Source organism: Typopeltis vanoorti, chromosome 17, assembly GCF_054136105.1.
Source record: "Typopeltis vanoorti isolate ZY-2024b chromosome 17, IOZ_Tvanoo_1.0, whole genome shotgun sequence".
Classification (NCBI taxonomy): Eukaryota; Metazoa; Arthropoda; class Arachnida; order Uropygi; family Thelyphonidae; genus Typopeltis; species Typopeltis vanoorti.
The window spans coordinates 95,104,809-95,132,089 of record NC_143565.1 but is presented as its reverse complement, the minus strand read 5'-3'; the positions used below and the strand labels follow the sequence as shown (position 1 = coordinate 95,132,089).

Below are 27,281 nucleotides of genomic sequence, written 5' to 3'. Positions count from 1 at the left end.
CAACACATTAAGTCGAAACTATGTTTATCTAGGCAATTAAATTGACTGGCATTTCTTAAAAGATGTCAGGATACAAGATTGATACCTAATTATGTCAAACTAAAAATCTAATTCCAGTCCAAAAAGTCCTCCATATATACAAATGTACCAGTCTTGAACTACTGTGAGAACAGATCACTGCAACACACACACACACACACACACACACACACACACACACACACACACACACACACACCAGCCTCGCCACTACCAACACCACCATTGGCTCCTTACAATCGAAGTTCTCAGTGATCCTCAATCCTGAGATTTGGTCTATTCTCTCAGACATCTCAAAAGCATCCCCACAAAGAATTCCTAAAAACAAAAAATAAGCATATCAAAAAATATAATATTCTGTGGAAATCTAAACTATAAATGCAAATTCAGCCACTTCATACTGTAGTGAATCTATCTTAGAAAAGGTTCAACAAGCCCCGGGCACAATTTTGCCAAAAAAAAGTGCCATTGCTAGACTAGACCTAATGTACAACACAGAATGCAGAATCTGTCACTTAGCTCTGGAAACAGCAACATCATCACACTCGACATCACCAATATCCTCTCCCAGTCATCACCTCCTAAAAGTAATCATCTTTTGGCAAACTTGCTGCCAGAAAGTTACAAAATGAAAAAAGCATTCTCATCATTAGAGCAGATAAGGGTAATGCCACTGTCATTTTTAATGTCATAGAATATAATTAGAAAATAGATATTATTCTCCAAGATCATGATCCCACCAAAATGCTGGTTAAAAAAATAAAAAAAAAAAATTAAAAAAGCCTACTTAAGAAAAGTATCTTCCTGGCTGCCGAACATTGCAAAAAAGCTCAAGCCCTTCAGCTCTTGTTTCTCGCCCCCCCTCCTGCATATATATGGTTTACCTAAAATACACCACCCAAGACCAAGTACAGGGTGATTACAGTTCCCATTTCGAAAGGCTGTAACTGGGTAACTCAGCAGCAGAACGACTTAATATTTAACATGATGATGTGTGATGCAATGGAATTTTATTTTGCGCAAAAACCATTATTTCTAAAAGTTGCCACCAGGGAGATACATGGTGCTGCAATGCATCTCCCTACTCAAAACAGAGTACACATGGCACATTGTGTAGTTAGACAACAACCTGTTTGATATGCTGTTCTCCTTTGTCGGCAACGTGCTGAAATTGCAAAATTGAATGCTTAACCACAGAATAGAGTTTCATTCAAAATATTGTGGATATGGCATGTAGTGCTGGTCTTGAGGTCCACTATGTTGGTCATGTGTCGCAGAAGGCAATGTCTTTGAGATGTCCCAACAGCCAAAAGTCGCAAGGGTTCAGATCTGGTGGGCACACTGGCCACGTTATACGAAAACGGCAGTTGATGATTCTGTCCACAGTAAAATGTGTCTAAAGCAACAGCTTGATTGGGGTGGCAATGTGAGGATAGGCATCATCCTGCATAAAAAACTGATGAAAAGAGGCACTGATGCAGCTGTTGAAGTGTTGGAATCACATGATTGGCTAAGAGATGCACACTGCTGGCCATTAACAGTGCAGGTAACGAGACCAGCAGGACTGAGCAACTTGAAAAAGAAAGGTCCGATAAAGAATTTCACTGTAAAACCATACTAAACAGTGACCTTTGGGGAATGAAACAGGATCAGTTGCACGACATTTGGGTTTTCAGTTGCCCAAATTCTGCAAGTGCACGTATTCACGGCACTGTCCAGATGGAAGTGAGCTTTTCAAGTCCATGTTCCTTGGTCAGTTTTGTCCAGTTCAGTCTGAGCAAGAAATTGCAGATAAATGTTTCTTGTGCACTCCAGTCAGGATCAAGCAATTGCTGAACGTGGGAAATCTTGTAAAGATAGAAGCACAGAATTTGCCTTACGACTTTGTGAACTATGTTTATGGGTTTGTCTAAAGACTATGCAATATGCTGTGCACTGCTGCCTCCTACATTTGCCATCCTTTCATCCTCAAGTGCAGTGGCTACTTCCTCCACTGTCTGCCATTCGATGGATTTCCATCCTCTGCCAGGTTTAACATCTAAGGAACCTGTCTCTTCAAATTTCTGGATCATTTTGCATAAATCATTTGCAGTCATAGGGCATGTTCTGGACTTTTGTAATGCTGTGAAGGCACAGCTGCTATTCTGATAAAACAACTTCATGAGAAGTGTGTGATCCTTCGGTAATGGTGACGTCGTGCTTTAGCACGTTGCCTGCTCAAAGTCTATGAACCAATGCATTCCGCAGCTACTTGCTTTTATAGAAGCTGCTTTCAAAATATACATTATTGGGGGCATTTGCATAAATGATACAGTCACAGTGTTTCACTGCATAGAGTATCATATGTAATCTACATATATTACAGCACCATTTATCACCCTAGGTAGCAGCTTTTAGAACTAATATTGGGATGTGCACACAATAAAATTCCATTGCCACACACATCATCATGTTAAATATTAAATCAGAGTAATTACATAGTTACAGCCTTTTGAAATCTGAACTTTATAATTATAATCACCCTGTACATGCTACCGATGCTCCATGCTACAAATTGTCAAAACAGCTGGCAAACTCTCTTACCCTTCCTCTCACTGGACTTATCACATCCTATATATAAAAACTCTGAAACAGCATGGCTCAGTCATTATAGATGAAGCCCTTTGGTCGGAAAGACCTGGGTTCAATTCTCGTCAGTGACGTGAGGCAACTTTATCTGGTCTCTTTCCTCATTTCAGAAGGTTTGAGAAGGACTGAGTCTGATGAAGTTTGATGAAGGGCATCGCTCCACTAAAGACAAACATCCTGTCAGTTCCAGATACATGTAGAGTTGCTTGTTCCTACAAGTTGACCTGCAATGGTCATAGAGGAAGATCAGCTACAATCTAAATGGAAGATCATAAAAAATACATCTGCAGTCATGGCTATGGTCAATCTTGCCTTGCAGACCATGCTTTGGATAGAGCTCACAGAATCAACTGGAAGAAAAAAAAAAGACCATCATGCTCCATCACAGTAAATTTAAAAGAGAAAGACTGTTTTTAGAATCTGCTGCTGCTCTTAAAAAATCAGCCTAATTTGAATAAATATGGTTGTATAAAACTTCCCAAAATATGGGAAACACTAATACTTTGAGATCCCAATTTACATCTCAGGCTGCCAACAGGTGTCCACAGAGGATGCCCCCACCTAGTTAGGACTCTAGTCTTTTATCCACGTTTCAGTTAGTTTTGTGGTACCATTTTGTGTGTGTGTGTGTGTGTGTGTGTGTGTGTGTGTGTGTGTGTGTGTGTGTGTGTGTGTGTGTGTGTGTGTGTGTTACAAGTCTCATTTTGTACTCCCTGAAGATGTCTCTCTAACTAAGATGAATATTGGATATTGGAAGCATTAAATACTATTTTTAATTGCTTCCTAGTACTGTTTCATTCCATTAAACTTTTATTATGAATCTCTCCTTATAAATCGCTGACTCAATATTTCAACCTTTATATTAAGGTTATCTTCAGAAGTATAGACACAAAAAAAAAAAAAAAAGCTAATCCAACATTGCACTATGGTAAACTGCAAAAAGTAAACTACAATAGCGTGACCTCCCAAACAAAAAGACACCACATCAAAATAATCAAGAAATTACTGATTTACAGTTGTTTTTTTTTTTCTCCCCCAAACTACTGGTTTCGGTAAGAAAAAAAATGAAGAGTCATTTCATGTTGTAGGGGAGAAAGAAATAATGCAATGTATGAATTCGTCAACAACACGTGAAATCATGTACTTTATATGTAAAATTTTCCAACTGTTGTACAAGCAAAATAGTTACCACTTTAAAAATTAGAATATTCATACAAGAAAAGTTAATTTTCCAACTTTTAATAATAAATACTCATCCCACGAAACGCATTGATTATCCTATTATTGGAATGGATTTGACTTCTGCCATGTGCAAGAGTGTCGAGGGGGTCTCACACCTGTGGTCGCACAGTAACTACTAAAATTTGACAGTTCTATTGTTAGAAATAAATAATTATTAAATTATATTCTGAAAAAAATTTTTACATAAGTGTGAGCAATTACACGTGAAATATCAGCAGAATTTGTATATAGGGAGCAGTTAAAGCACATCATGTTGTCCTATGAATCCTAAAATGAAGAGCATCTCTTTTCTTCGGCTTGTATAATGCTATGCATTAAGATGACTATGCTACAAAGGTTTAAAACACTGAGTTCATCAGAACTATCTGAGGATACTAGGCTTCTCTATGAATCTCCTGCTAGAGAGAGCACTGTATCACCTACCTGCTTTAGTTCTTAGCTGGTAGGAACCTGCTCTCCATAATGGTAAGCACCTTCTGAAACCCTTAATGAGTTGTAATTGGGAGCTAGACTTGTGGAAATAATGGTAGCTAATTCAATAGAAGGATGTTTCCATATACAAAGAGCAAAACAGTATATCACTGTATTATTACAAACTTCAGGATTAGTGATAGTTGCTTCTAGCAACTATCACTAATCCTGAATTATTGGTGTGCATTAGTGGAAATATGCTTCTAGCTACCATTATTTCCAAAAGTCTAGCTCCCAATTACAAGTTCAAAACAGACTCCTGAGAAAGAAAGTAAATTATATTTGACACAAAATTTTTGCATTTTTCAGTAAAATGCAAAAATTATTATTACTTTGTTTTACATTTTCAGTAAAACAAAGATTTGCATCCTTGTTTTACTGAAGTATGAGCAAACAAAAGTTTGCTAATTCAAAGTACTGTAATAATTATATTGTCAAACATCATTTTGCTACTTATATACAGAAATATGACTTCTGTCACTGAGTTAGTTCTCAGCCTTCCCAAGGGTCCAATTCCTTATAAAACCTCAAAAGCTGAAATGGCTGACTAGTTAGCTATTTTGCTGTTAAAACCAAAAATCTGTCTTCATGCTCCGTGGTGGAGTGAGGACAGTGGTGAGCTATAAGGGACTCGCACGAGCCCTTTGTTAAATTTTTCTCAAATTTGCAAACCCCTTGTTCTTCTTGTTTACTTTTTTATTTTTTCAAAAAAACAACAACAAAAATACTTATTTTTTTGAAATATATTAAGTGACAAACTCATACAGTAACCTAACAAAGTGATTTTATTAAATAAAATATTATAGTTACTGTTACTACCATTTTACAAATAAGAATTCACTTTTGGTAAGCGCATATAAATAAATAGGACTATAAAATAATGCCCCTTGATTGGTACCGTTGATTATCACTTGAAGTATAAAAACAAAAGAGAAATATAACGGGACTTCAATATTATTGTGTTTAGATAATATTTATTTATTCTTTATAGATTGTTTGTCATAAAAACTTCTATCGCAAACAAAAGAAATTTATTTTGTTTATAAAAAATGCGGACTATTTCATATGTGCAATTATAAAAGATTTAATTCTTATTATAATTTGATAGTTAAATAATGTTTTTCTTATGTAAGATAAATTAACACATATGATTGTGTTCAAATATTTCATGTTTAGATCATGAAATATTTGTTTAAAAATGATAGCCTTTACAGCTTCATTGTTCCCTCATACTTTTTGATTGGCATTTGTACACAAGCTGTATTAATAAATTTTTGTGTGAAATACGACTTTTTTTTTTGCTCGATGATGCGAGCCCTTTGTTAAATTTCCATAGCTCACCAATGAGTGAGGGTGATCTCTTAGCAAAGATCTGGAACACATTCCATTGGTTTTGAAATGCTGCCCAGAGCCTGAATACAACACTATGTGAGATCCCAAACTCTCTGGCAATATTAGTTAATTCAAGTTTTCCAATAATTCTTTCCTGCATGAAATAATTCTTTCCTAAAGAGAGGTATGAACAGCAGTTGGCTAATGAAGCCAAAAAGAATCCTAAGGAGCTCTTTCAATATGTAGCCAGAAAAAGAAAGAATAATTATGGAAGGATGACATTGCTTGGAGAAAATGATATAAAGACAGCTGATGCAGAATGTGTGGTGGAGATACTTAATGAGCAGTTCATAAAGATCTTTCAATCTTGTGAATGTGACTTCATGGAGGGATTGAGAGCAGTTGATGATGGGGAGGAGAGACTGACTGTAGGTGAGCAAGAGGTGTATGGGGAGTTGAGTAAACTAAATGTTAATAAGGCTGTGGGACTTGATAATATATCACCACATATTCTGAAAGAATGTGACAGGGAGTTGACATCTGCCTTGACATATTTTTTTAATATGAGTCTTGCACTCAGTCAAGTTCCTAAGGAGTGGAAGGAGGGCAAGACTGTGCCACTTCATAAAGGAGGTGATCAAACTCATGCATCAAACTATAGGCCTATCTGTGTGTCAGGTGTTGTGGTTAAGTTGTTGGAGAAGCTTGTGAGAATTAGGATCCAGAGTTGGGTTGATAACAATGGTATTATCTTTGATGGACAGCATGGATTTGCTAAAGGGAGGTCATGTTTTAGTAATCTACTTACTTATTACAATAAAGTGACTGCTTCCTTGGACAGAGGAAAAGGATACACAGTAATATACTTGGATTTCGCAAAGGCTTTTGATAGAGTACCTCATGATAGGTTGACAGCCAAACTAGAGCAGATGGGGTTGGATATTAGATTGGTGCATTGGATTGGAGACTGGCTATCTGATAGGTATCAACAAGTTGTGTATGGGGGAGCGATATCCAGGAAAAGGAAAGTCACTAGTGGAGTGCCTCAGGGGTCTGTTTTAGGTCCATTGCTATTTAACTTCTATATTAATGATATAGGTGAAGATTTGGATGGAGATATTCAGTTGTTTGCAGATGATGCAAAGTTGGGACGAACCATGAAGTGTAGTGAAGATGTTGTGGCCTTACAGGAAGACTTGAATAGATTGAGTGATTGAGCACGGAAATGGGGATGTGAGTTCAATGTTGCAAAATGTAAGATTTTAAAATTTGGAAAACAAAGATGGGATGCAGAATTTATGCTTGGTGAAAATATATTGTTGGAGGTAGAGGAAATAAGAGATCTGGGGGTGATAGTGGATAAGGATCTAAAATTTAGGGGACACATAGCCAAAATTGTGAGGACAACACAAAGGCTTCCGGGAATGATGCGGAGGACACTGACATGTAGAAGTAGGGAGATTCTTGTTCTGTTGTATAAGGCTTTGATTAGACCACTCATGGACTATTGTGCCCAGATTTGGTCACCTGGTTTTCAGAAGGATGAAGAGATGTTGGAAAGGGTCCAAAGGAGACTGACTGAGGTAGTTTCTGACCTCTGGAATGTCGAGTATGAGGAAAGATTGAGAAGATGTAATTTGCAGAGTCTGGTGGATAGGAGGAAGAGGGGGAGATATGAACCTACAAGTTGGCAAGGGGTTGTTATAGGATCAATGCTGGAGAAGTTTTACAGAGAATAGTGGGGGATCATGGGAGAACCAGAGGTCATCCCTGGAAACTATATAAAGAGCTGTCAGGGGAGTGAGAGGCAGGTTTTTTCGAATGATTTGTGAATGATTGGAATGCCTTGCCTGAGAATGTGGTGTCTGCAAAGAGTTTGAATGTGTTTAAAACACGGTATGATGAGCTGTGTGTGTGTGATAAAAGGACCTCCCAGATGAGTCTTTGACTCCATGAGGTCTTGGGGTGGTAATAATAATAATAAATCATCTAGTAATGTCTTTGAGACATTACAAGACATCCAAGTTTGCAACTTTATACCTTCATGAAAAGAGTTTCCTTCAAATACAATTCACTTAACACAGCCTTTTGCCTTTTATCCTGTTGAGTGCTACCACTTGACCCCTCTGTGCATAATTCGAAAATATGAATGTGTACCTGCTTTCTACTTGAAATCGTCAGTTATACAAACTGCCACTAGCTGATTCCTCTAAATTTGCAGTTATAATCTTCAGAAATAGTGTCTGTCCTTAGGCTTTGGACACCAGTGTATAATCCAATATCTATACTAAATTATTCATCATCTTCACTATACCACCCTACACAGTATTTTTGCCTGTTAATCACATCTGTTTTATGCTGATTTGGAGGAAAGAAAAACTATGTATTAAAGGCAAGGGGCCACTACCCAGACCGGTGTCGACTTTTATTGAGGTCTCACCAGTGGGAGCCAGGCTAGAAATACCAAGATTTTAGAAATACAGAGCTTATAAGTATTTTACCAGAACAAGTTACTATAAGGTGTTTTAACCTTATTAAATAAAAATCTCAGGAGGAGAGATAGATGTAGAAAGTATTTTACCTTGGGTATAATAAATGTTAAAGATACCAAGCTATTTTAAATAAATGGGTAGTGGCCCCTTGCCTTTAATACATAGCATCATACATCTCCTCCAGGAGATGAGATGTGCTTTGCATTAAGGGTAAATATTAAGAATAGTGATCAGAGCTTATCCACCTTTTACCATGAGTTGCCTTGGTCTTGCACTACATGTGGAATCACCTAAACTTGCAATACTTGCAGGCCCAAACTTGACTTACTTGTCTGTTTGCTTACTTGGGAAATGGAGTAAAACTAGGTTTAAAATAGCTTGGTATCTTTAACATACAGTAGTATCTCGCTAATCCGAACCTCTTTAGTCCGAACCCTCCAGTAATCCGAACTGCGGTTTGAAAGAAAAAAGTTTTATTTATTACGTATTATTATTTTGTGTGCTAATATTTTTATTTAATAATTATTATTTTAACTATTTATTTTATTATTATTACAGTACAGTATATATTTTTTTTCATACTGTCGATTGTATGGTTACACTGCAGACCTATTTTGATTTATTGTGTGTTCAGGTTTGCTTTTTTATACTGTACAGTACATACTGTCTTGTCGGCATGAATCACCGCTGTCGAGCGTCATGGAAAAAACTGTGGCCTTCTAGAATTTACGAAGATAACTACAGTGATACACAAAAAGCGGATATTCGAAACAGGCATAATTTGGTTAAAAATATAAATCCCAATGTTGAAATTTCACAAACAGATGTTACGGAATGGATTACAGGTAGAACCGAAAGTGAATTCGAAATCAAATCAGATGCTTAAATTATAAATATGACGCTACAAAATGAATTAGCAGACGATGATGACGATAAAGAATTCGAAGAAAAAAAAAGCAAAACACGAAGAAGCAGTTGGCAGTTTTAATATGTGCATAGAATGGACTAAGCAGAATGATATGCCATTCCACAAAATTTTATTGCTAATTCAGCTCCTAGAAGAAGCATTCGAAAAAAGTTTAGCTTCCAAGAAGCAAAAGAAAATCAGTGACTTTTTTAAAAAGAAATAAAAAAAACTTTTTTGTGTGTGTTGTGTAGAAGAAAGTGGTATTTTTTACGCAAATTAAGTTATGTACTGAACTATGCAATTTTATTAAATCAGAATCCTCAACAATACAGGTGAATACGAACTAAATAGTTTACAAAAATAAACTTGCGTACTGTATTATTTTTTTAAAGTTTTATATTACAGTACAGTAGCATTTTTTCTATCAGTTAATTCATTTATTTACAGAATTAAATTGATGTACCATTAGAATCTGATTATTTTTGTCTTAAACGCTAGTTATTGTTGCCTCTTGGGGGGAAAATTTGCTAATCCGAACTTTTCGCTAATCTGAACGAGCGCGGTTTATATTAGTTTGGATTAGCGAGATGCCACTGTATATATATGTATGAATATATGTGTGTGCATATATACTCCAGATGATGACCTTAATACAGTATGAAGGTCGAAACGGGAAATTAAAGCAATTATTCCTAACATAGTTGTAATCTCCATAATTTTACTATAATGAACTGCAAGAATTAGTTAATAACGTGATCCTGCAGGATGATTTAAACAGAGTGATAGCATGGACAAAAGATAACACACGCAATTTACAGACAAAAAATACTTGTTATGGTGGTGGTGGATGGCGCTGATTGGTAGTAGAGATTCAGTAGTGGTGGAGACGGAGAGTTGTGCAGTGAGGATCTTCCCGCGATGAGTCTTTGGATTCCTTGGAGGTGTCACGAGTAATAATAATAGTAATAATAATAAAATGAACTGTAGAAAATGATGAGGCTAGGGATTTGAGGGTAATGGTAGACAGGGAGTTTTAGTTCATTTAAATGCATATTTTAAAAAAATGGCCAAAACATGGGAGCCAATCAGAAGCTTTTGCAAAATCCAAGTAGTACACCACTGTATGTGCATCTCCCCTGTCCAAGGTATTTGTCATTTTATTATAGTACATAAGTAAGTTAGTAAAATACGATCTCCCCCTTAACAAACCCATGCTAATAACCACAAAGAATACTGCTGTTTTCAACCCAATTCTGTATCCTACTTCTCACCAATCTCTCTCTCTACTCAAATTATAGGCCAATCTATACAGATTGGCCTATAATTTGAAGTCACTACCTTTATGAAGTGGAACAATTTTACCTTCTTTCCACTCCTTTGGAACCTGTGCTGTTATAAGACTTATTAAACAAGCATGCCGATGCTAAGAACATTCCCTTAAGATGCATAGTGATATGTCATCAAATCCTATCGCCTAATTAACATCAAGGTTATTTATTTTCTCAAATACCTCCTGCTCACTCACAATTAAGCCATCCTCTCCTATGTCCTCTACACTCAAGTTCCTCATGATTCCACTCTGATCAGGATGAAACACCCTTATAAATTTATCACCGAATACTTCAATGTCTTCTGCAGCAGTCTTCTTTAACAACGTCTTACCATTCTACCATTTTCATTTATTAACATCATCTTACTATGATCATTCTTCCTTCTACTTGCAACATATCTAAAAAAACTCTAGGGGTTTTCTTCGCCTGATTTGACCAATTTCTGCTCATACTGCACTTTTGTTTTCCTTACCAAGTCACTCTCTGGCTTGTTCTTTATACTCTTCATGAAACTGATTATTGCTATTATTCATCTTGTACTGCCTCCAAAGTACCTTCTTCCAGATTTCATGCTTAAGCCCCTCCTCACTCGTCCGTTTTACACCTATCCTATTCAGCCTTTTGGCCTTCAGAATACATTCACACATTGATGCTGTTATGTATTTCTTTGCCAGTTCCCAAGCAGCATTTATTTCCTTACCACTCAACTCCTCATTCCATGATATAGCTCCAAGCTGTCTCCTAAGCTTGTCCTAATCACCAGCCTTATAATTCCACATACATCCTTTCCTTACAGAAGTCCGCATATGGCTAGCCACAATCCAGGTGATCATTTTATGATCACTCTCACCAACTGGAGGAAAATGTGAAATTCCCAAAACGCTCGATCCTCACATGCTGTCTGAGATAGTTATCTCTCAAGACCTCATTCATTTTTCTTATTCCCAAATGCTATTTCTTTATTCTGATCTATACCATCATAATTACAATTGCCCATAATAGGTAACCTTCCTTTGTTCACTAATCCAAGTTGTTTATATTTCTTCATCAACACCCTCCATATTCCCTGGTTTATAGCAACATTCAACAAACTATGTCTTCCTGTCAACTTCCACATTACACCACACTGTCTCATAATCAGTGCCACTATTCCCTCTTTCATGTCTACCTTATGTGGACATAATTCCCTGCTACCATCACCAGCACTCCTTTCTTGCTTTTTTATCCTCGCAAAAAATACCATATCCTTCCATTTCTATTCCCATTACGATATCATCTTTATTATTATTATTATTATTATTATTATGTAACACCTCCAGGGAGTCCAAAGACTCATCAAGGGAAAGTGTGCTAACAACATCGAACGAATGGTCTCCTTCCAACTACTAACCACGCTCAAACTTGCTTAAGCTATTAATAGCAGAGGCTCTACTAATCGACCAACTTTTTTCACTTTTTCCAATGATTTTGGGGTGAATAAACTCAATCACTGAAACCATTTCATCACCCTTATTTCTGATACTTCTGGCATTTGTAAACAAACACAGCAGTTTATTTTTGGTCTATAACCAGTCCTAGGAACTCTGAAAAAGATAAGTTAAATTTTGAGTAATAATCTGCAATACATATTATACTCACGACACTGAATCAATTTCGAAAAGTCTATTTCGTTAATGCAACTTGATTTTTGTGGTACTCGCCTATCACGCCGGTCGATGTCCACGTGGTTAACCTTTTGAGTACTGCTATTAATAAATTTAACAATTTAATAAATCAGACAGACACACTTCATTCTCAAAAATAGTACAACACTAAAATTCAAGAAATATTGCCAATTATTACTCAAAATACACTTATCTTTTCCAGAGCTCCTTTCCAACTGAACTTCCACATTACACCACATCGTCTCATAATCAGTGCCACTATTTACTATTTTATTCCCAATAAGATAGTAACACTTCACCACATGTGGGAGCCCATCAAAAGCTTTTGAAAAATTTAGTACATATATTTTAAGATTACCTTGATGGACCTGTGTTTCACTCAGGATTTCTCCATGAGTGCAGGTCACAAAGATGCCTCCAACGATCTTGATCTTCTCTCTCTTCCATGTTATACCCATATATTTCACTAGTGGATCTTCCCATCTTGTAGGTAGTCTTCCTACTTTTCTCTTTGTTCTTGGTTGCCAGTTGAGTATTCTATATATCCATCTGTTATCCCCGAGTCTGGTGATGTGACCTGCCCATCTCATCTTGCTTTCATATACTGCAGTTACCACATCTTTTATGCCTGATCTCTTTCTTAATTCAGTGTTTCTAACATGTTCCATTTTGCTGATGTTACAAATCCTGCGTTCTATTGCACAGTGAGTTATTCTGAGAATTTCTTCTTCTTTTCTTGTCATGTTCCATGTTTCTGATCCATATGTGAATGATGGAAGTATGTCAGTATTAAATAGTTTTGCCTTCGCAGAGATGTCAAGATTTGGATCAGTAAGTGTTTCTTTTAGTCTGTTGAATGATAGCCATGCAGCTTTCTTTCTTTTTGCTAGTTCTTCTTGTTTGTCCTAAGTAATAGGAGTCAACTTGTTCTATACGGATGTTATCAATACATAGGTAACTGTCACTTGTGTAAGTGTTTTTGATCCATTTTGTTTTTTCTAGATTCATTTCTAAGCCTATCTTACTGCAGTTTGTGTATATTTTTTCACCAATTTCTTCTAGGTCTTTTGAGTTGTGGGATATCAGTACTAAATCATCAGCAAACATAATGATTTGTAGTTTTTCACCATCTATGCTTATTCCTCCATTTAGATCTATTTTTTTAAGAATGTATTCTAAAGTGCTGGTAAACAGATTTGGAGAGATCACATCGCCTTGATGGACCCCTCTCTTTATATCTATATTTATAGGTTGATCAAATAGGGTTATTTGTGTGGCCTGATTTTTGTTAATTTCTTTTATCATGTGGATGTAAGTAGGATACACATTTATTACCAGTAAGGCACTGATGACTGCATCATGTTCTATGGTATCAAATGCTTTTTTAAAATCAATAAAGAGGAAACATAGAGGGATTCGGTATTCTCTGCATTTTTCTGTTAGTTGTGAAATGACCTGGATATGATCTATTGTGGAGAAGCCTCTTCTGAATCCTGCCTGCTCTCTATGGAGTTGTCTTCGAGAGTGTTTTGGATTCTGTTCATTATTACTCTGTTCATGATTTTATATATATGAGAGAGTAGACAGATTGGATGATAGTTTTTTATGTCTTCCTTATTCCCTTTTTTGAATAGAAGTATGGTTTTTGAGGTCTTCCATTCCTCTGGAATCTTTCTTTCTTTGACGTACTGTGAATCTGGCAGCCAACACTTTGAAAATAATTGGTTCACCTTGTTGGATTTCTTCAGCCTTAACATGATCAAGTCCTGAGGCTTTACTTTTACTCATTTTCTTAAGGGCATGTTCTATTTCTTCTGGAAGTACAACTGGTATATTGCTTGGTTTTGGAATGATAGGTTCGGTTCTGAAACTTGGCACTTAGTTGCATAGAGATCATTATAAAAATTCTGCACAATTTCTTCTATCCTTTTTCTATTATGTTTTTCTCCATTTTGATCCTGTAAAGCAGATGGAATTGACTGTTTAAAATTTAAGTCTTTCTCTATTTTTTTCAGGCTGGTTTTCGCCTGCACTGCTTCTCTTAATTTTTGTATCTTGAAAGTTTTGTAGATTTCTGGAATTCTTTTCCTTAGTAACTTACAGATAATTTTGTATTCTAGAAAATTTTCTTCAGATTTCTTTAGTTCTTTTCTCTTTTTCAGTAGTTCTATAGTTTGAGATGAGAGTCGTTCTCTTTTCTTTTGTTTCACAGGAATTTCTGATTTTTTCTTGCACTCGTTGAATTTATTAATAAAGTCAATATAGTCATCATTTATGTAACAGTTCTTAATAGTCCATTCAGTCTCTTCTATGTACTTCCTGAACTTGTGGTAGTCTATTTATTTGGATTGTCTTTTATGGTTTGATGTTGCCCTGATATGTTGTTCTTTTTTGTGGTCTATTCTTATAATGGCTCTGAGGAGTCTGTGGTCAGAATCTATGTTGAAGTATGTTTTGCCTATTGTACCAACATTTGGTACCAGTCTTTTACGGTCTGTTAAAATGTAGTCAATCTCAATTTTTTGTGTCTCCATTTGGTGATTGCCAAGTCCATCTTTTTCCTGGGCATTTGTTGAAAAAAGTGTTCAAGATAAAGAGTTGTTCAGCTTCAGCAAATTCAGCTAATCTCTCTCCTCTTCTGTTTCTTTTTCCCAGGCCATGTGGTCCTATAAACGTTTACCACATCCTATTTTGGCATTTCTGAGGCATTTCGAAGTCACCACCAACGAATGTGTATGTTGACTTGTAATTTAATGCCTGTTCAAGATGCATGTAAAAATTTTCTATTTCTTGATTATCAGCTACAGATGTTGGAGCATAGCAGGGTATTAATTTTATTGTTATATTGTTCTCTATTCCAATTACGAGTACACCTATTCTTTCAGATATGATGTTACAAGAAAGGATAGACTTGGTGAGCTAAGATTTAACGATGAAGCCCACTCAGCCTTGTTTGCCATTGTTTGAGGGTGCTCTGAGAAGTATCTGTGAGCCATTGTACCATCTTGCTGTCAGTTCTTTCAATCTTTTTGTTTTATTCACTAGCAGGATATCCAAGTTGATACTAGTGTATGTAACATAGTGCTACCACTACACTGGATGAATACATATAGGTGATGAGGAGATTCTAGAGCTGTTGCTGGATAAGAATTCCACAATAGGTACAGACCAAATATCAAGAGATCTGTGAATAGAGTGACTGATGCAGAGGACATAGTGGAGTTGTTCGATTAACACTTTATTGGGGTATTTCATCCTGGAGAAGTAGGTTTAATACTAGAGAGATAGGCAGGATTGATGTTTGGAGGTGCAAGAGGAGAGTGTGCTTCAAATACTGAGTACTCTGGATGTCAATAAAGTTGTGAGACTGGGTGGAATTTCACCATGGGTTTTGAGAGAATGTGCTAAAGAACTGACAGCTCCTTTGACCTGGCTTTTTGATGAAAGTCTTGCTGCGAGAGAGGTGTCAAGTTATAGACCAGTTTGTGTTTCATCAGCAGTTAAGATCTTGGAGAAATAGCGAGGGACCATATACAGCATTGGACAGATGAGGGTACTGTTATCTGTGAGAGTCAACATGGATTTGTAAGGAGCTCATGCTTGAGTAATATGATTCCCTTTTATAATAACATGACAAGAGCGGTTGATGAGGGAAAGGCATATACTGCCATTTTCTTGGATTTAGAGAAGGCATTTGACAGGGTGCCACATGATAAGCTAATATTTAAGTTGCAGCACATAGGTCTGGATGTCAGGTTGGTCAACTGGATTCAGGATTGGCTGTCCAATAGGTATCAGAGAGTTGTGTATGGTGGGGCAGTTTCAAGGAGGCAGAGTGTTACAAGTGGGGTCCCACAGGGCTCAGTACTGGGACCTATATTGTTTAACCTTTATATCAATGACATTGTCAGTGGATTGCAGGGGGATATTCAGTTGTTTGCAGATGATGCGAAGCCGGGAAGGGTTATTAGTAATAGTGCAGATGTGGTAGCCCTGCAAGAGGATTTGAATAAGCTAGACAGGTGGGCAAATGAATGGGGATGTCAGTTTAATGCAGCAAAATGTGAGGGCTTGAGGTTTGGGACACATCTATGTGATGCTGCATACTCTATTAGAGGAACTATACTGGAGGAAGTAGGGGAGACGAGATCTGGGGTTGATGATAATAGAAACCTGAAATGTAGAGGACATATTGCAAAGGTGGTGAAGGTAACACAGAGGATTGCTGCAATAATGAGAAGGGTGCTGACTTACAGAGATAAAAGAGTTATTCCATTGTATAAAGCCCTGATCAGACCACACTTGGACTATTGTTCTCAAATTTGGTCCCCAGGATTTGAAGGGGATAAATTAACTGTGGAAAGGGTGCAAAGACAGATAACAAAGATGATATCAGGACTATAGAATGTTATAAGTATTATTTCTGGGAAAATTACCATGTTACTCCTGTAAGTAAATATTATTTTTATGGCCATTTAGCCTATTTTTGTTTAGGAGTACCCCTTTTTATAATGTCATTGGCTTTTTACTCAATTTTTAGGGCATTATTGATGTTTTATAGACAGACATATGAAGAATATATAAGAAGAATAATTTGGAGATACCTTTGTAGGATGTCGCTGGTTGTCTCCTTATTCAGCAACATCTGGCATATGGCAATATACATTCATCTACTGTTGAAGTATGACTGAAAGGAGGGGGGAGGTTGGAAATATGGGGATAGAGAGATGTGGGAGAATTATTGGTGAGACAAGAGGTATGTGAACTTTTAAAAACCCGGGTTTGTTTTTTAAAATTAGGATGCTAGAGAATTTTTTGGGAGGGGAAGTGAAAGATAGAAATTTTGAGGGAAGGAGAAGGATATGATGGTATAGAATCAGGAGGATCTGTACAATATTTGTTATGAAAACAGGCTGAGGGAACGTGGACTGTAGAATTTGGTAGATAGAAGGAGGACAGATGATATGTTGAGAGGTAGTTACAGGGTTGACACTGGGAAATTCTTTCGCTTGGTGGAACAGGGGGAAAAATCAAGGACAAGGGGCCATCCCGGGAAGTTACGAAAGGAAGTTGTCAGCAAGAGGGTGAGGAGTGACTTCTTTTGCATGGAGGGTGATTGAACCATGGAATGCACTGCCTGATAGAGTGGTGGGAGCATGAATGTCAATGAGTGGTATGAGAGACTGTGCTTTCTAGGAGGGACCTCCCATAATGAGCCTTTTGACTCCATGGAGGCCTGAACCATACTAATAATGATATAATATCAGCATGTATGCTAAAGAGGAATATTCAGGCAAACTGGCTAGGCCCTTGACATCTTTGTATAAATTAAGCCTCGGCTAAGGAAAGGCATGTATGATAATCCATTGCATGAGGGCAGTACAAACACAGATGTGTCTAGCTATCGATCTAAAGGTTGGATAATGGCAGATTATATATATATCAGGGGCGAATATTCCGGGTGTGCTAGGTGTCTGGTGCTCATCCAAGAAATATCAGTATCACCGATATTATATATTTTTGCATTTATTCCCATTAAAGACTCCCCCCAATTGTTTGCAGACTTCGAGCGATTCCTAAAATTGAACACAATATATTAATGCTTCATGAAGACGGCACTTTTCGACGCATAAACATTTGCATTAATAGCCCAGGTGTGCTTTCAAAATGCATACACCTTTGAGCCCTTCGAAAAGATGTAAAGAGGGCGAAGTGGGTCAAATTCTTAGCGTTTTTAGTATTTTTAAACTGCTGAGAAAGCGAGGCTGGGTGAGCTAACAGTTTGAGCTCACCCAGCTACTGTGATTGGTTATTGCATCAACCAATCCAACTAAATGTTGTCACTTGTCATGAGTTGAGCACTTTCTGTATCCGATGGCTGTATTACAAACAGCTGTTACACGTTTTCTGGAACTGAAAATTTGAAAGTGGATGTTAGGAGAAAATTGCTAATTGTTTTTTCTTTTGCTTGTGCAGTATAGCATCTGTTGAGGTTGCAAAATTTTTTAACAGTATAGAGACATTTTTATTCTAGTCTTCAGAAATAACAGACAGTAAAAAAAATATCTATTCCTGAATAAAAATATTCTGTGTATTATAAGACGTTGTTGATCTACAACAAAATACCAGCATATGTGAGATTGATAAGACAGAAGAACAGCTGATACTAAAAAATAATAAAAAAAACTAATGAATGTAGGAATTCCCGAAAGTGTGGATAATTCCGATAATGATTGGATGTTATGTATACTGAGTCTCAGTAAACAAAATAAAATTCTTGGAAAATGAAGCGAAATATACACAAACCAAAGAAATACACATAACATATGCAACAAATTTTACGAGATGATTTGCTGCTCCATCAAACTATATTTATTCCTGTAATACTCTCTCTCTCTCTTCATAAGTTTCTTTTTTTTTTTTTAATTATGCCATCATAAATTCACTTATTCATGTTTAGACTTTATAGGATTATGCTATTCACTCTACCCAGCAACTTATAGGATACACATATCACAAATGATAATTATTAATAATTCGTTTACCATTAACGAAAGTGTTTCTAATCGCACTTATTCTTTCCTATTCTTATATGTCTTATAAATGATGGTTCACATATTTTCATCTTTGAGTATTGTTGTTTTCTAATAAATCCTAAAACAAACAGACTGTTCCCCCACTCGATGCAGAAGTATTCAAAGTTATCCTGCAATTAACTGCATTGGACCAATTAAGACGAGCGCTGATGCACTATGCACTCTCAAAACTTTCATACATCAATAAAAATGCAATCACACGGTCATGGGCATCTGCAGAGGAGGGGGAGAGGAACGGGGCACCTCCCCTCAGGATCAAGGGGGAGGTGCACACACCCCCCCCCCGTTCCTGAAATTCCACAAATTATAATCATAAAAGTGATTGCGATATGTAATCTTACACCCTCGACCCTGGGACACTGTCTGTCTTAAAATTTTATTATGGGTTGGTCTGTTTTGGCCCACAGCAGGGTAGCCAGAACACATGTTCCTGTTTTCGGTTCATCTTTTTCTGATTTGTGAAAAAAACATTCCTTACTGTTGTGAACAGAGACAAGTTCGTTTGTCCTCGGTGTCTAGTGAGTCACTAAGTGAAGTATGAATAGTAAATTTATAGTGAAACAAATTTAAACAGAAAAATACATTTTTAAAAGGCAAGTGTATATAATTTAATATTATTTTGTTAGTTTTATGACTTTTTTGCTTTTAAACTGAAATAATTTAATTTAAGATTTTGGGATTAATTAATTAGTTGATTAAGAGCCAAGAGGCTATTTTTTTCGGCGACATAAATTAAGTTAAGGGGATAATAAATCCCTGATTATTTCAAAGGCAAATATGAAGTTCAAGCGTAAGTCAACACCTGGTAGTACAACACTAGGGCAACTCAGAGCAAAGGTGGAGCAAGCTTCGATCACTGTCCTTAATATTTTCTCATAAATGTAAAATGCAGCTCCTAGGAGATGTATTACTGTTTTACATTATGAGGTAAGGTCACTACCCATCTCCTACATCAATACATCTCCTAGGAGCTGCGTTTTACATTATGAGAAAATATTAAGGACAGTGATCGAAGCTTGCTCCACGTTTGCTCCGAGTTGCCCTAGTGTTGTACTACCAGGTGTTGACTTGCGCTTGGACTCGCCGGACGTTCTTCAGCATGAAACTCTTAGATTTTGATCTTCAAGTTTCGTATTCAGCTTTGAAATAATGAAGGATTTATTATCCCCTTAACTTAATTAGTTGATTTTTAATAAAATATGCTGGTCAATTTTTTTAATTTATGATTTTGTGCTAAAAACTGCATTAATTATGAATACTTTTCCCCCCACAAGAATTGCAGATCATTAAAATCGATGTAAAATGAAAATAATGCATTTATAGTTTACATCGACAAATAATTACATCAAAAATGCTAAAAGATGTTTATTGATTTAATTAATTATTTAATTAAATCAATAATTATAAAAATGTATTGATGTAATTATTTGTCTCCAAGCTGCCCCACCCCCTGGAAAATTTTCTGCAGATGCATGCCCATGCATATGGTCAAATTGACATGAAATTTATAGCGCAGGCTGCATAACCCACATGACAGCACACCCAACCGAAATGGGCACGCGACACCACTGATATATATATATATATATCATCATCATCTTCCTTATACCCTCTTTTACCTTGCGGTGTCGAGGGTCCATTGATCATCGGACCTCACTCCGTTTATAGGATAAGGTGGTCAGCCTTATGCCCTGGTGTATCCTATGGCCTGTAGTGTTGAGTTCTCAAGGCCAGTTTGCCTGCTTTGCGGGATGAAAAACCCCAGAATAAACTGGGGAAAAAACCCTGCTGTCCAAGCCCAAGACTGGCTAACTTGGCTATGGCTGAGGAAGATCCTTCAGCTCCTCACGTCACCGACGGGAATCGAACCTAGAACACTCCTTCCCCAGGCATATGCGAAGCGCCTAGCCACTAGGCTAACCGCGCAGACTATATCTATATATATATATATGTGGGCATCTCCATGGAGTCTGAATATTGCACGATGAATGGACAGTCAGGTTGGTCGAGTGGTTAGCATACCTGCTCTTGGACATGGAGGTTTGCAATTGTTTTTAGGTGGAAAATGAATTTCATTGCCCACTGCCCCACTTACTGGAGGCCTGAAGTGGTTTGAAAAAATTTCCATGTTTGGTCTCTAGAGCAGTGCTTCCCAACTGATGTGCCGCGAAAAATTTAACCGCAAAGTCCTGATTATGGGGGCGACAATACCGGAGGGCTAGGCTGCCGAGTGGTTCCCTTTTAACTTTTCTAGCTATGCACGTGTGAAGGCGACCTCCCAGAATGCCATAGGTGCCATTCCTCCCTCACATTTTGCATCTATGACTCAGAAGGTCATTACTCTGCTTCAGTTCCAACTGTCATTAATAGGCATTTTCCTAACATAGTTTGCATGTTCCAGTATTTTGGATGCCCTAGTTACAATGCCTATTCGATATCCTCGATTATAATGTAGTATTTTTAGTTTCATGTGATTTATATCTTTCTATTCAATGGCTTGTTTATTTGCATATATTTTAATTCTATTTAATTTAATTTTATAAAATAAGTGTTCTAAAAATTTAATCACAGTTTCACTCAATCAAATCTGACAATTTAGTTCATAGATGCGATATAAAACTACGTCAAATATCAATCACTGAGGATGTATGGATTAGGTATTTTCATTCCATTTGTTTCGTTTATTTCGTGCTTATGACTGCATAAGACTTATCTGAAACGAATGTCTAGCTGGAATGTTTATGTATTATAATGCAAAAATATTTGAAAGAAAGATCTTATTATTTGAATCCCTATATGAAATAGAAGAAATTAATCATGTTAACAGAAAAATGTTCCTTCATAGTGTGTTGTGAAATTATTTATGCTTGTGAGGTGCGCCGTCAAATTATTTATGCTTGTGAGGTGTGCTGTGACGTGAAAAAGGTTGGGAAGCACTGCTCAAGAGCAGGGTTTTTGAACTATGTAAAAAAATATAATAATACAAAAAAATATATAAAATTGATAAAAATAGAAAAAAAAAATCTTTAGCCCACACATGGTATAAAATGTACTATAGGTTTGAATATAACCTTTTGTGAGTGGGAACAACATGGGAAAAAAAAACATACTTCTCCATAACCTCATTAAATGACAAAGCACACCTGACTATCTCTAGTAACTCATATCACCATTCTTCAAGGAAAAAATATAATCCTCACACCATTGCTAAAACATGAAATCCATGAATCATCTCTTGTTCTCTTATAAAATCCATTTAGTAACACGTTTCCATCATATTCTCTCTTCTACCTATAAATCAAATGTTGTCACCTATGAAACTTTAATCTATCCTCATAAAAATCATTCCACAGTCCTATCCCCATCATGCTCACTCACTTTTGAAGCCTCTTCACTACTCTGATCTCCAAGAAATGCAGATGACCTAAACCTTGCAGGGCGTAGATTAGGTTATATGCATACGTGATAATATGAAAGCCATACAAAGAAAAAAAAATAACCTTATCACATACAAATAAAAATAATAACCTTATCACTGATTATTTGGTTTTATTCAAACTGCCAGGTAACTGATGAACTATTTGGCCACTTCTGCGATATGCTTTTAATATTCATCCTGATCTCTCTATCCACCATCATCCCCAAATCCCTGGCCTCATCAATTTCTGCACTTATGCAGCTGGACTGCATTATTGTAGTACACAGCTTGTAATCTTTTTATACAAAAATGCATAACCGTACACTTTGCCACAATTTTATCACTTTTATTAACTAATTCTCTCCTAGTTGTGCATCATCAGCAAACAACTGGATATTTCCCCTAAAAATCATTTCTTACATCAATAATGTAAACTGATAAATAATTTTTTATCCAAATCAAATGCCATTTGATTTGGATAAAGAATCATTATAATAGTGAGTCAATTAACAAAGCAAGACCTGCACTTTGCAAAATAATGCTACCCCCCCCCCCCACTAAGATGCTGATCAGTATATAATTTACAATCTCTACCCTAGAGCCTCCATTATATAATGGAACTATTTTCCCCCTTTTTGCAGTCATTTGTATCATGTTGAGAGCTAACATAAAGTCTCTTCAGAAGCACTGCTAATTCTCTTGTATGATCATAACACACTGCCCAATAACCTATCCAGTCCCATGGCTATATTCACATTAAGATACGGCAATATCCTAAGTACCTCTAGTTCATCTACTTCTGTTCTAGCATCACTCCCTGTAAAATTTAATACTGCAGTATTATCACCTTGATAACAAACTTAGTGATTACTTTTGATGTGGGTAACTTGACTATTTCTTCAGCTTCTGTAATCTCCTTACCATCAGCATTCATTACTCTTTCAGTCATTCATCATTTCACCCCAGAGAGTGAGAAAAATTACCATTTCATCCTGCCTGACCATGCTTTTGTACTATTCGTGGTTCTGCTGCTCACCTTTCTTTTTATATATTATCCATAACACTCTTTTCTGCAGCTCCCCCTTAATGATGCTACTCATCCATTTAACTCCCATCTGATTTCTCCTCCTGATCATGGGTATGCAGTCCAATGCTTCTCTACTTTCCTCAAGTATTTTTGATCATTTCCCATGCATGTTAGCAAACCTTCCAATGCAGAATCTTATATCATGGCACTGCTCCCTAAGTTTGTCATAACCAATGCACTATACCTTATAGAAGTTCCACCACTACACCTTCTTAACTGAAATTAACAAATAATGCACCTGCAAGAAGACAAGGAGGCAACACACACAGACATACAGGTATTGCTGTTGTCATTTCCAGTAAATCCATCACGTTTTTTCTTTGGATGCTTCTGAGTTTATCTGTTTTTCATGAGAAGAGGATACCAGCCTCTTGCTAACTCCCAATCTGAAGGATCAGAAAGTCCAGACAGACAGAGAAAAAAGAAGATGAATGTAGAATGTAAGCAGCTGAAATGAAATTTCTTAGAGCAGTTAAAGGTTGTATGAAACATAATATGAAATAAGGAAGGAATTACAAATATAGGCAAATGAATTGGAGAGAACATGTACAATAAATGACACAAGGTAGGTTACCAAAGCAAGTAATAAAATATAAATGTAAAGGGAAAAGGAATAAAAAAAGACCTAGAAAGAAAATTAACCACATCACCATCAATATGGACAAAATACATCACTCCTCTACGCTTCGTATCCATCATATATTTCAATGTAATATCATTGGTATTACAATTTTAATATGCACTTCGTATTCATGGTAACCTGGACGTATATATATATATATGTCTTAGCCAGTTGGGTGATTAAAGTATGTTCCTTTAGGGCTGAAACAAACTTTGAGCCTATATCTTGAAAATAGAAGAAATATAGGTCTATAATTTGTCCAAAGCACGGCTTAAAAAAAAAAAAAAAAAAAAAATCCAGAATTGAGATCCCCTAGTTTGTAAACAATAGTGGGATTTAACTTACATTTCTTTTTTCCCCAATGGTAATTCCACATAAGGTTTATAAACATATAATGCACTGAATGAAAAGAAAGTCAAAGAGAATGAAGAAAGTTGTTAACATTGACTTTGCAAGAATTAGATGTATATTTCTTACTGAATAGGAAATATTCCTGAGGATTGGAGAAATGAATGAACATTTGTCCTTGGAAGTAATTATGATGAATAGTTTTGTCTTAACAAAGTAGAAACTTCTGCCAATACTGATGAATAGCAATCACAGAAATATCTTAGAAAATAGAAGAAACAGCTGTGAATTGTTTGGAAAAAAAAAAAAGTGTATGGAACTAGTGAGAAACAGGTCATTAAAACCCGTTCTCTTCAGTACAGAGTCAAAAGGATTTTGATTCAGTCCGCACACCAAATGAGAGAAGGATATTCAATGATTAAATGGAATGTTGATTTATATACAGTTGTTCACAGATACAGAAACCCTTAAAATGAAAGAAAAACCTCACTGAATGCTGAGGAGATGAAAATGCAAATATGTTTTATACTATACCAATAATGACTTGAGGTCAAGATTTTTATCCCAAGAGGAGCAATTCTGTTCAGAGATCTGAGTTGTAGGACCAGAAGAAATGTTTCTTTTGAGAGAAATACGATGGATTGAGTTTTGCAAGCATTTAAGCTACTTAAATTATCAAAACTTCACTGATAAATACTTTGTAAATCAAAAATTTAAGGTTGTAGAAAAAGATAAATTCTGTTAATTTTAGTGCAACATTTGTTAAATGTAAAAGAAAAGCAAAAAGTATTGTCATCAACAAAACTATGGATTGGATGTAAAGTCAACTGGTAAACAGTCTATGATATAGAGAAGAGAAGAGAATTAAAAAATGAAGTCCTGTCTATTACTTTGATGATAAAGAATCTATAAGCCTGCACATATAGCATGTGATAAGAGAGATACAACTTAACTGCAGAATAGTACTAACAAAAAATGCCTTAGAGATATCATGAGTAACAACTTCAGTTTCTCCAACCTTTTCCATGACAACTATGCAAAGATGGGTGGCATAATTAGAGATTCCTGTTGACAAACAGTGGCAGAATCCATACTGCCAACTGTGATGAGAATGCAGAAGAGACTGCTTCTCCAATCTTTTCCATGACAACTCTGCAAAGATGGATGGCATAATTAAAGTGATTCCTGTTGACAAACAGTGCCAGAATCCATACTGCAAAAGGAGTGATGAGAGCTTGGTCCACCTTGACCACGAGTTGCCTCAGTCCTGAGGATACTTCAGGTGCAAACTTTGTTTGCTTACACTTGAATAAATGATTAAACTAAATTTATTACATACTGCAAACTGTTTATTTATTAGCTGAAAGATTTCCATGCCATAAATTAGGAGGGCAAAAGGAATTTTAACACGTAGCATCTCTGGAAAATTTTATACATGCATATGTGAAACCCATAACAAACTTGAACAGATACAATTTAGTCAATGAAGTCGAACAAAAATCTAGTGAATATGTTTACTACATGGTTCACTTTATGCTTTGAATATTTGTGTTAAGGTAAACTTTATTTAATGACAAAATGCCTATCATTCTACTTTTCTTAATAATCTGATAATCATGGAAGTCACCAATATCTTTATCATTCATATCTGGGCATTCATTACATGAGTAAAACTGTTTTTCATTCACCTACAACCATCTTGAGTGAAGTCCTTTTAACATGAACTACTGGTAAGTCTTAAACATAATAGTGCTACCAAGGCTCTAGAAGAAAATTAAACGGCATAAGACTTTATCACGCTTATAAAACTAAACATAGCTACAAAACAAATTAATTTTCTGTAGTTATTGGCTTTCACTCCTCTCCATAAACAAGAAAACAAAAGGTGGCCAGTCACATATGGGTGAAAATCGCGACGATATTTGTTAAACACACACACACACTCGGATGGATGAGGTTGATGAGGAGAATGAGCAAGAAAAACAATCACTGACACAATTATTGTTAAAGTAATGCTTAGTGACCTTTGAAAATATCGCTAGTGATACAATGCGGGAAGTTCCAAATGTGACATAAACTAGGCATATTCAAAAAAATAACTGCCCTTATTACTGCGTACCGGTCAGGTTGCCATAAAACTCTAACACATTGTTTTTAATTACGAAATGAATTAACAACAACAACAAAAAAGCTACATTTCAGACATATGTTGTTTGGAAATACTATTGTGAATCAAAAAGTTGTCTGAAAATAAAAAAAAGTAAATAAAATAAAGAATTAAACGTCTTTAACGCTTAAATTTCGAAAAACAAAGTAATAACAAAATCCTCCCAGCCCAAAAATATTATATCATTATCATCCTCTAACTTAACAGGGTCCAGGGACTCAACCGTTAAGTAAAGAGAACCTGTGATTTTCAGAAATACATGATTTGAAGCGCATGTTTTTAATTGTCCAACATAACAAGACAGCACTTAGTGGACTGAAAACTTCATTGGAACAACGCAATGAGAAAATTTCCATTTATTATTTTTTAAAAAAAGAGCCAAACGCTCATCGTGAAACCTTTGACTCCATAACGAGCACATTAACTTGCGTTAAAGGTAATAATAACTGCACTGAAATCAGAGAAATCAAGGCACAAAATACAGTGACAGCACAAACGAGTCAATAAGCACAAACTTACCACCACGTTCTCTAATTCTTCACACTTCACAATAATGAATCTCTACTAATTATTACAATATGTTGAAGTAATAATAAGTGACCACGAGTGGGTAATCTGCAAAAATAAATATAATATTTCAAAATTTCGGCTATCGAAAAGTTATTTATTCACGTGTTCAACCATCAAAACGGAACCATGACTTCTCAAAAACGTGGCTATTCGTTTAATTACGTCACGTGACGTGTTATGGACAGCAAATTTATAAATATGCAAAATTTTAATATCCATCCTATAAAATCAGAATCACACCAGTGTCGCAAGGTTTTAACATAAACAAATTTTCAGATTTAGCCTCTTTGTATGTAAATACATTTTTGGTCAAAAACTGCTGAATGTTATATGAAAATATAACTTCTCCAATACTTCGTTGTCAAAG

The 27,281-nt window shown here is 36.1% G+C and overlaps 1 protein-coding gene across 7 annotated transcripts in view; it reads right to left on the bottom strand.

Moving 5' to 3' along the window:
• LOC150097660 (serrate RNA effector molecule homolog B-like) overlaps positions 1-27,050 on the bottom strand; it is a 335,617-nt gene extending 308,567 nt beyond the window's left edge. For 5 of the 7 annotated variants that reach the window (XM_090407120.1, XM_090407123.1, XM_090407116.1 and 2 more), the window contains exon 1: positions 26,864-27,050. The gene's annotated coding sequence lies outside the window, so the exon portion shown is untranslated. Of the gene's footprint in view, positions 1-12,080; positions 12,188-26,296; positions 26,327-26,863 lie in introns of those variants that run through there. The other 2 variants (XM_090407118.1, XM_090407119.1) reach the window with 2 other exon arrangements.
• Positions 27,051-27,281: the final 231 nt, after the last annotated feature.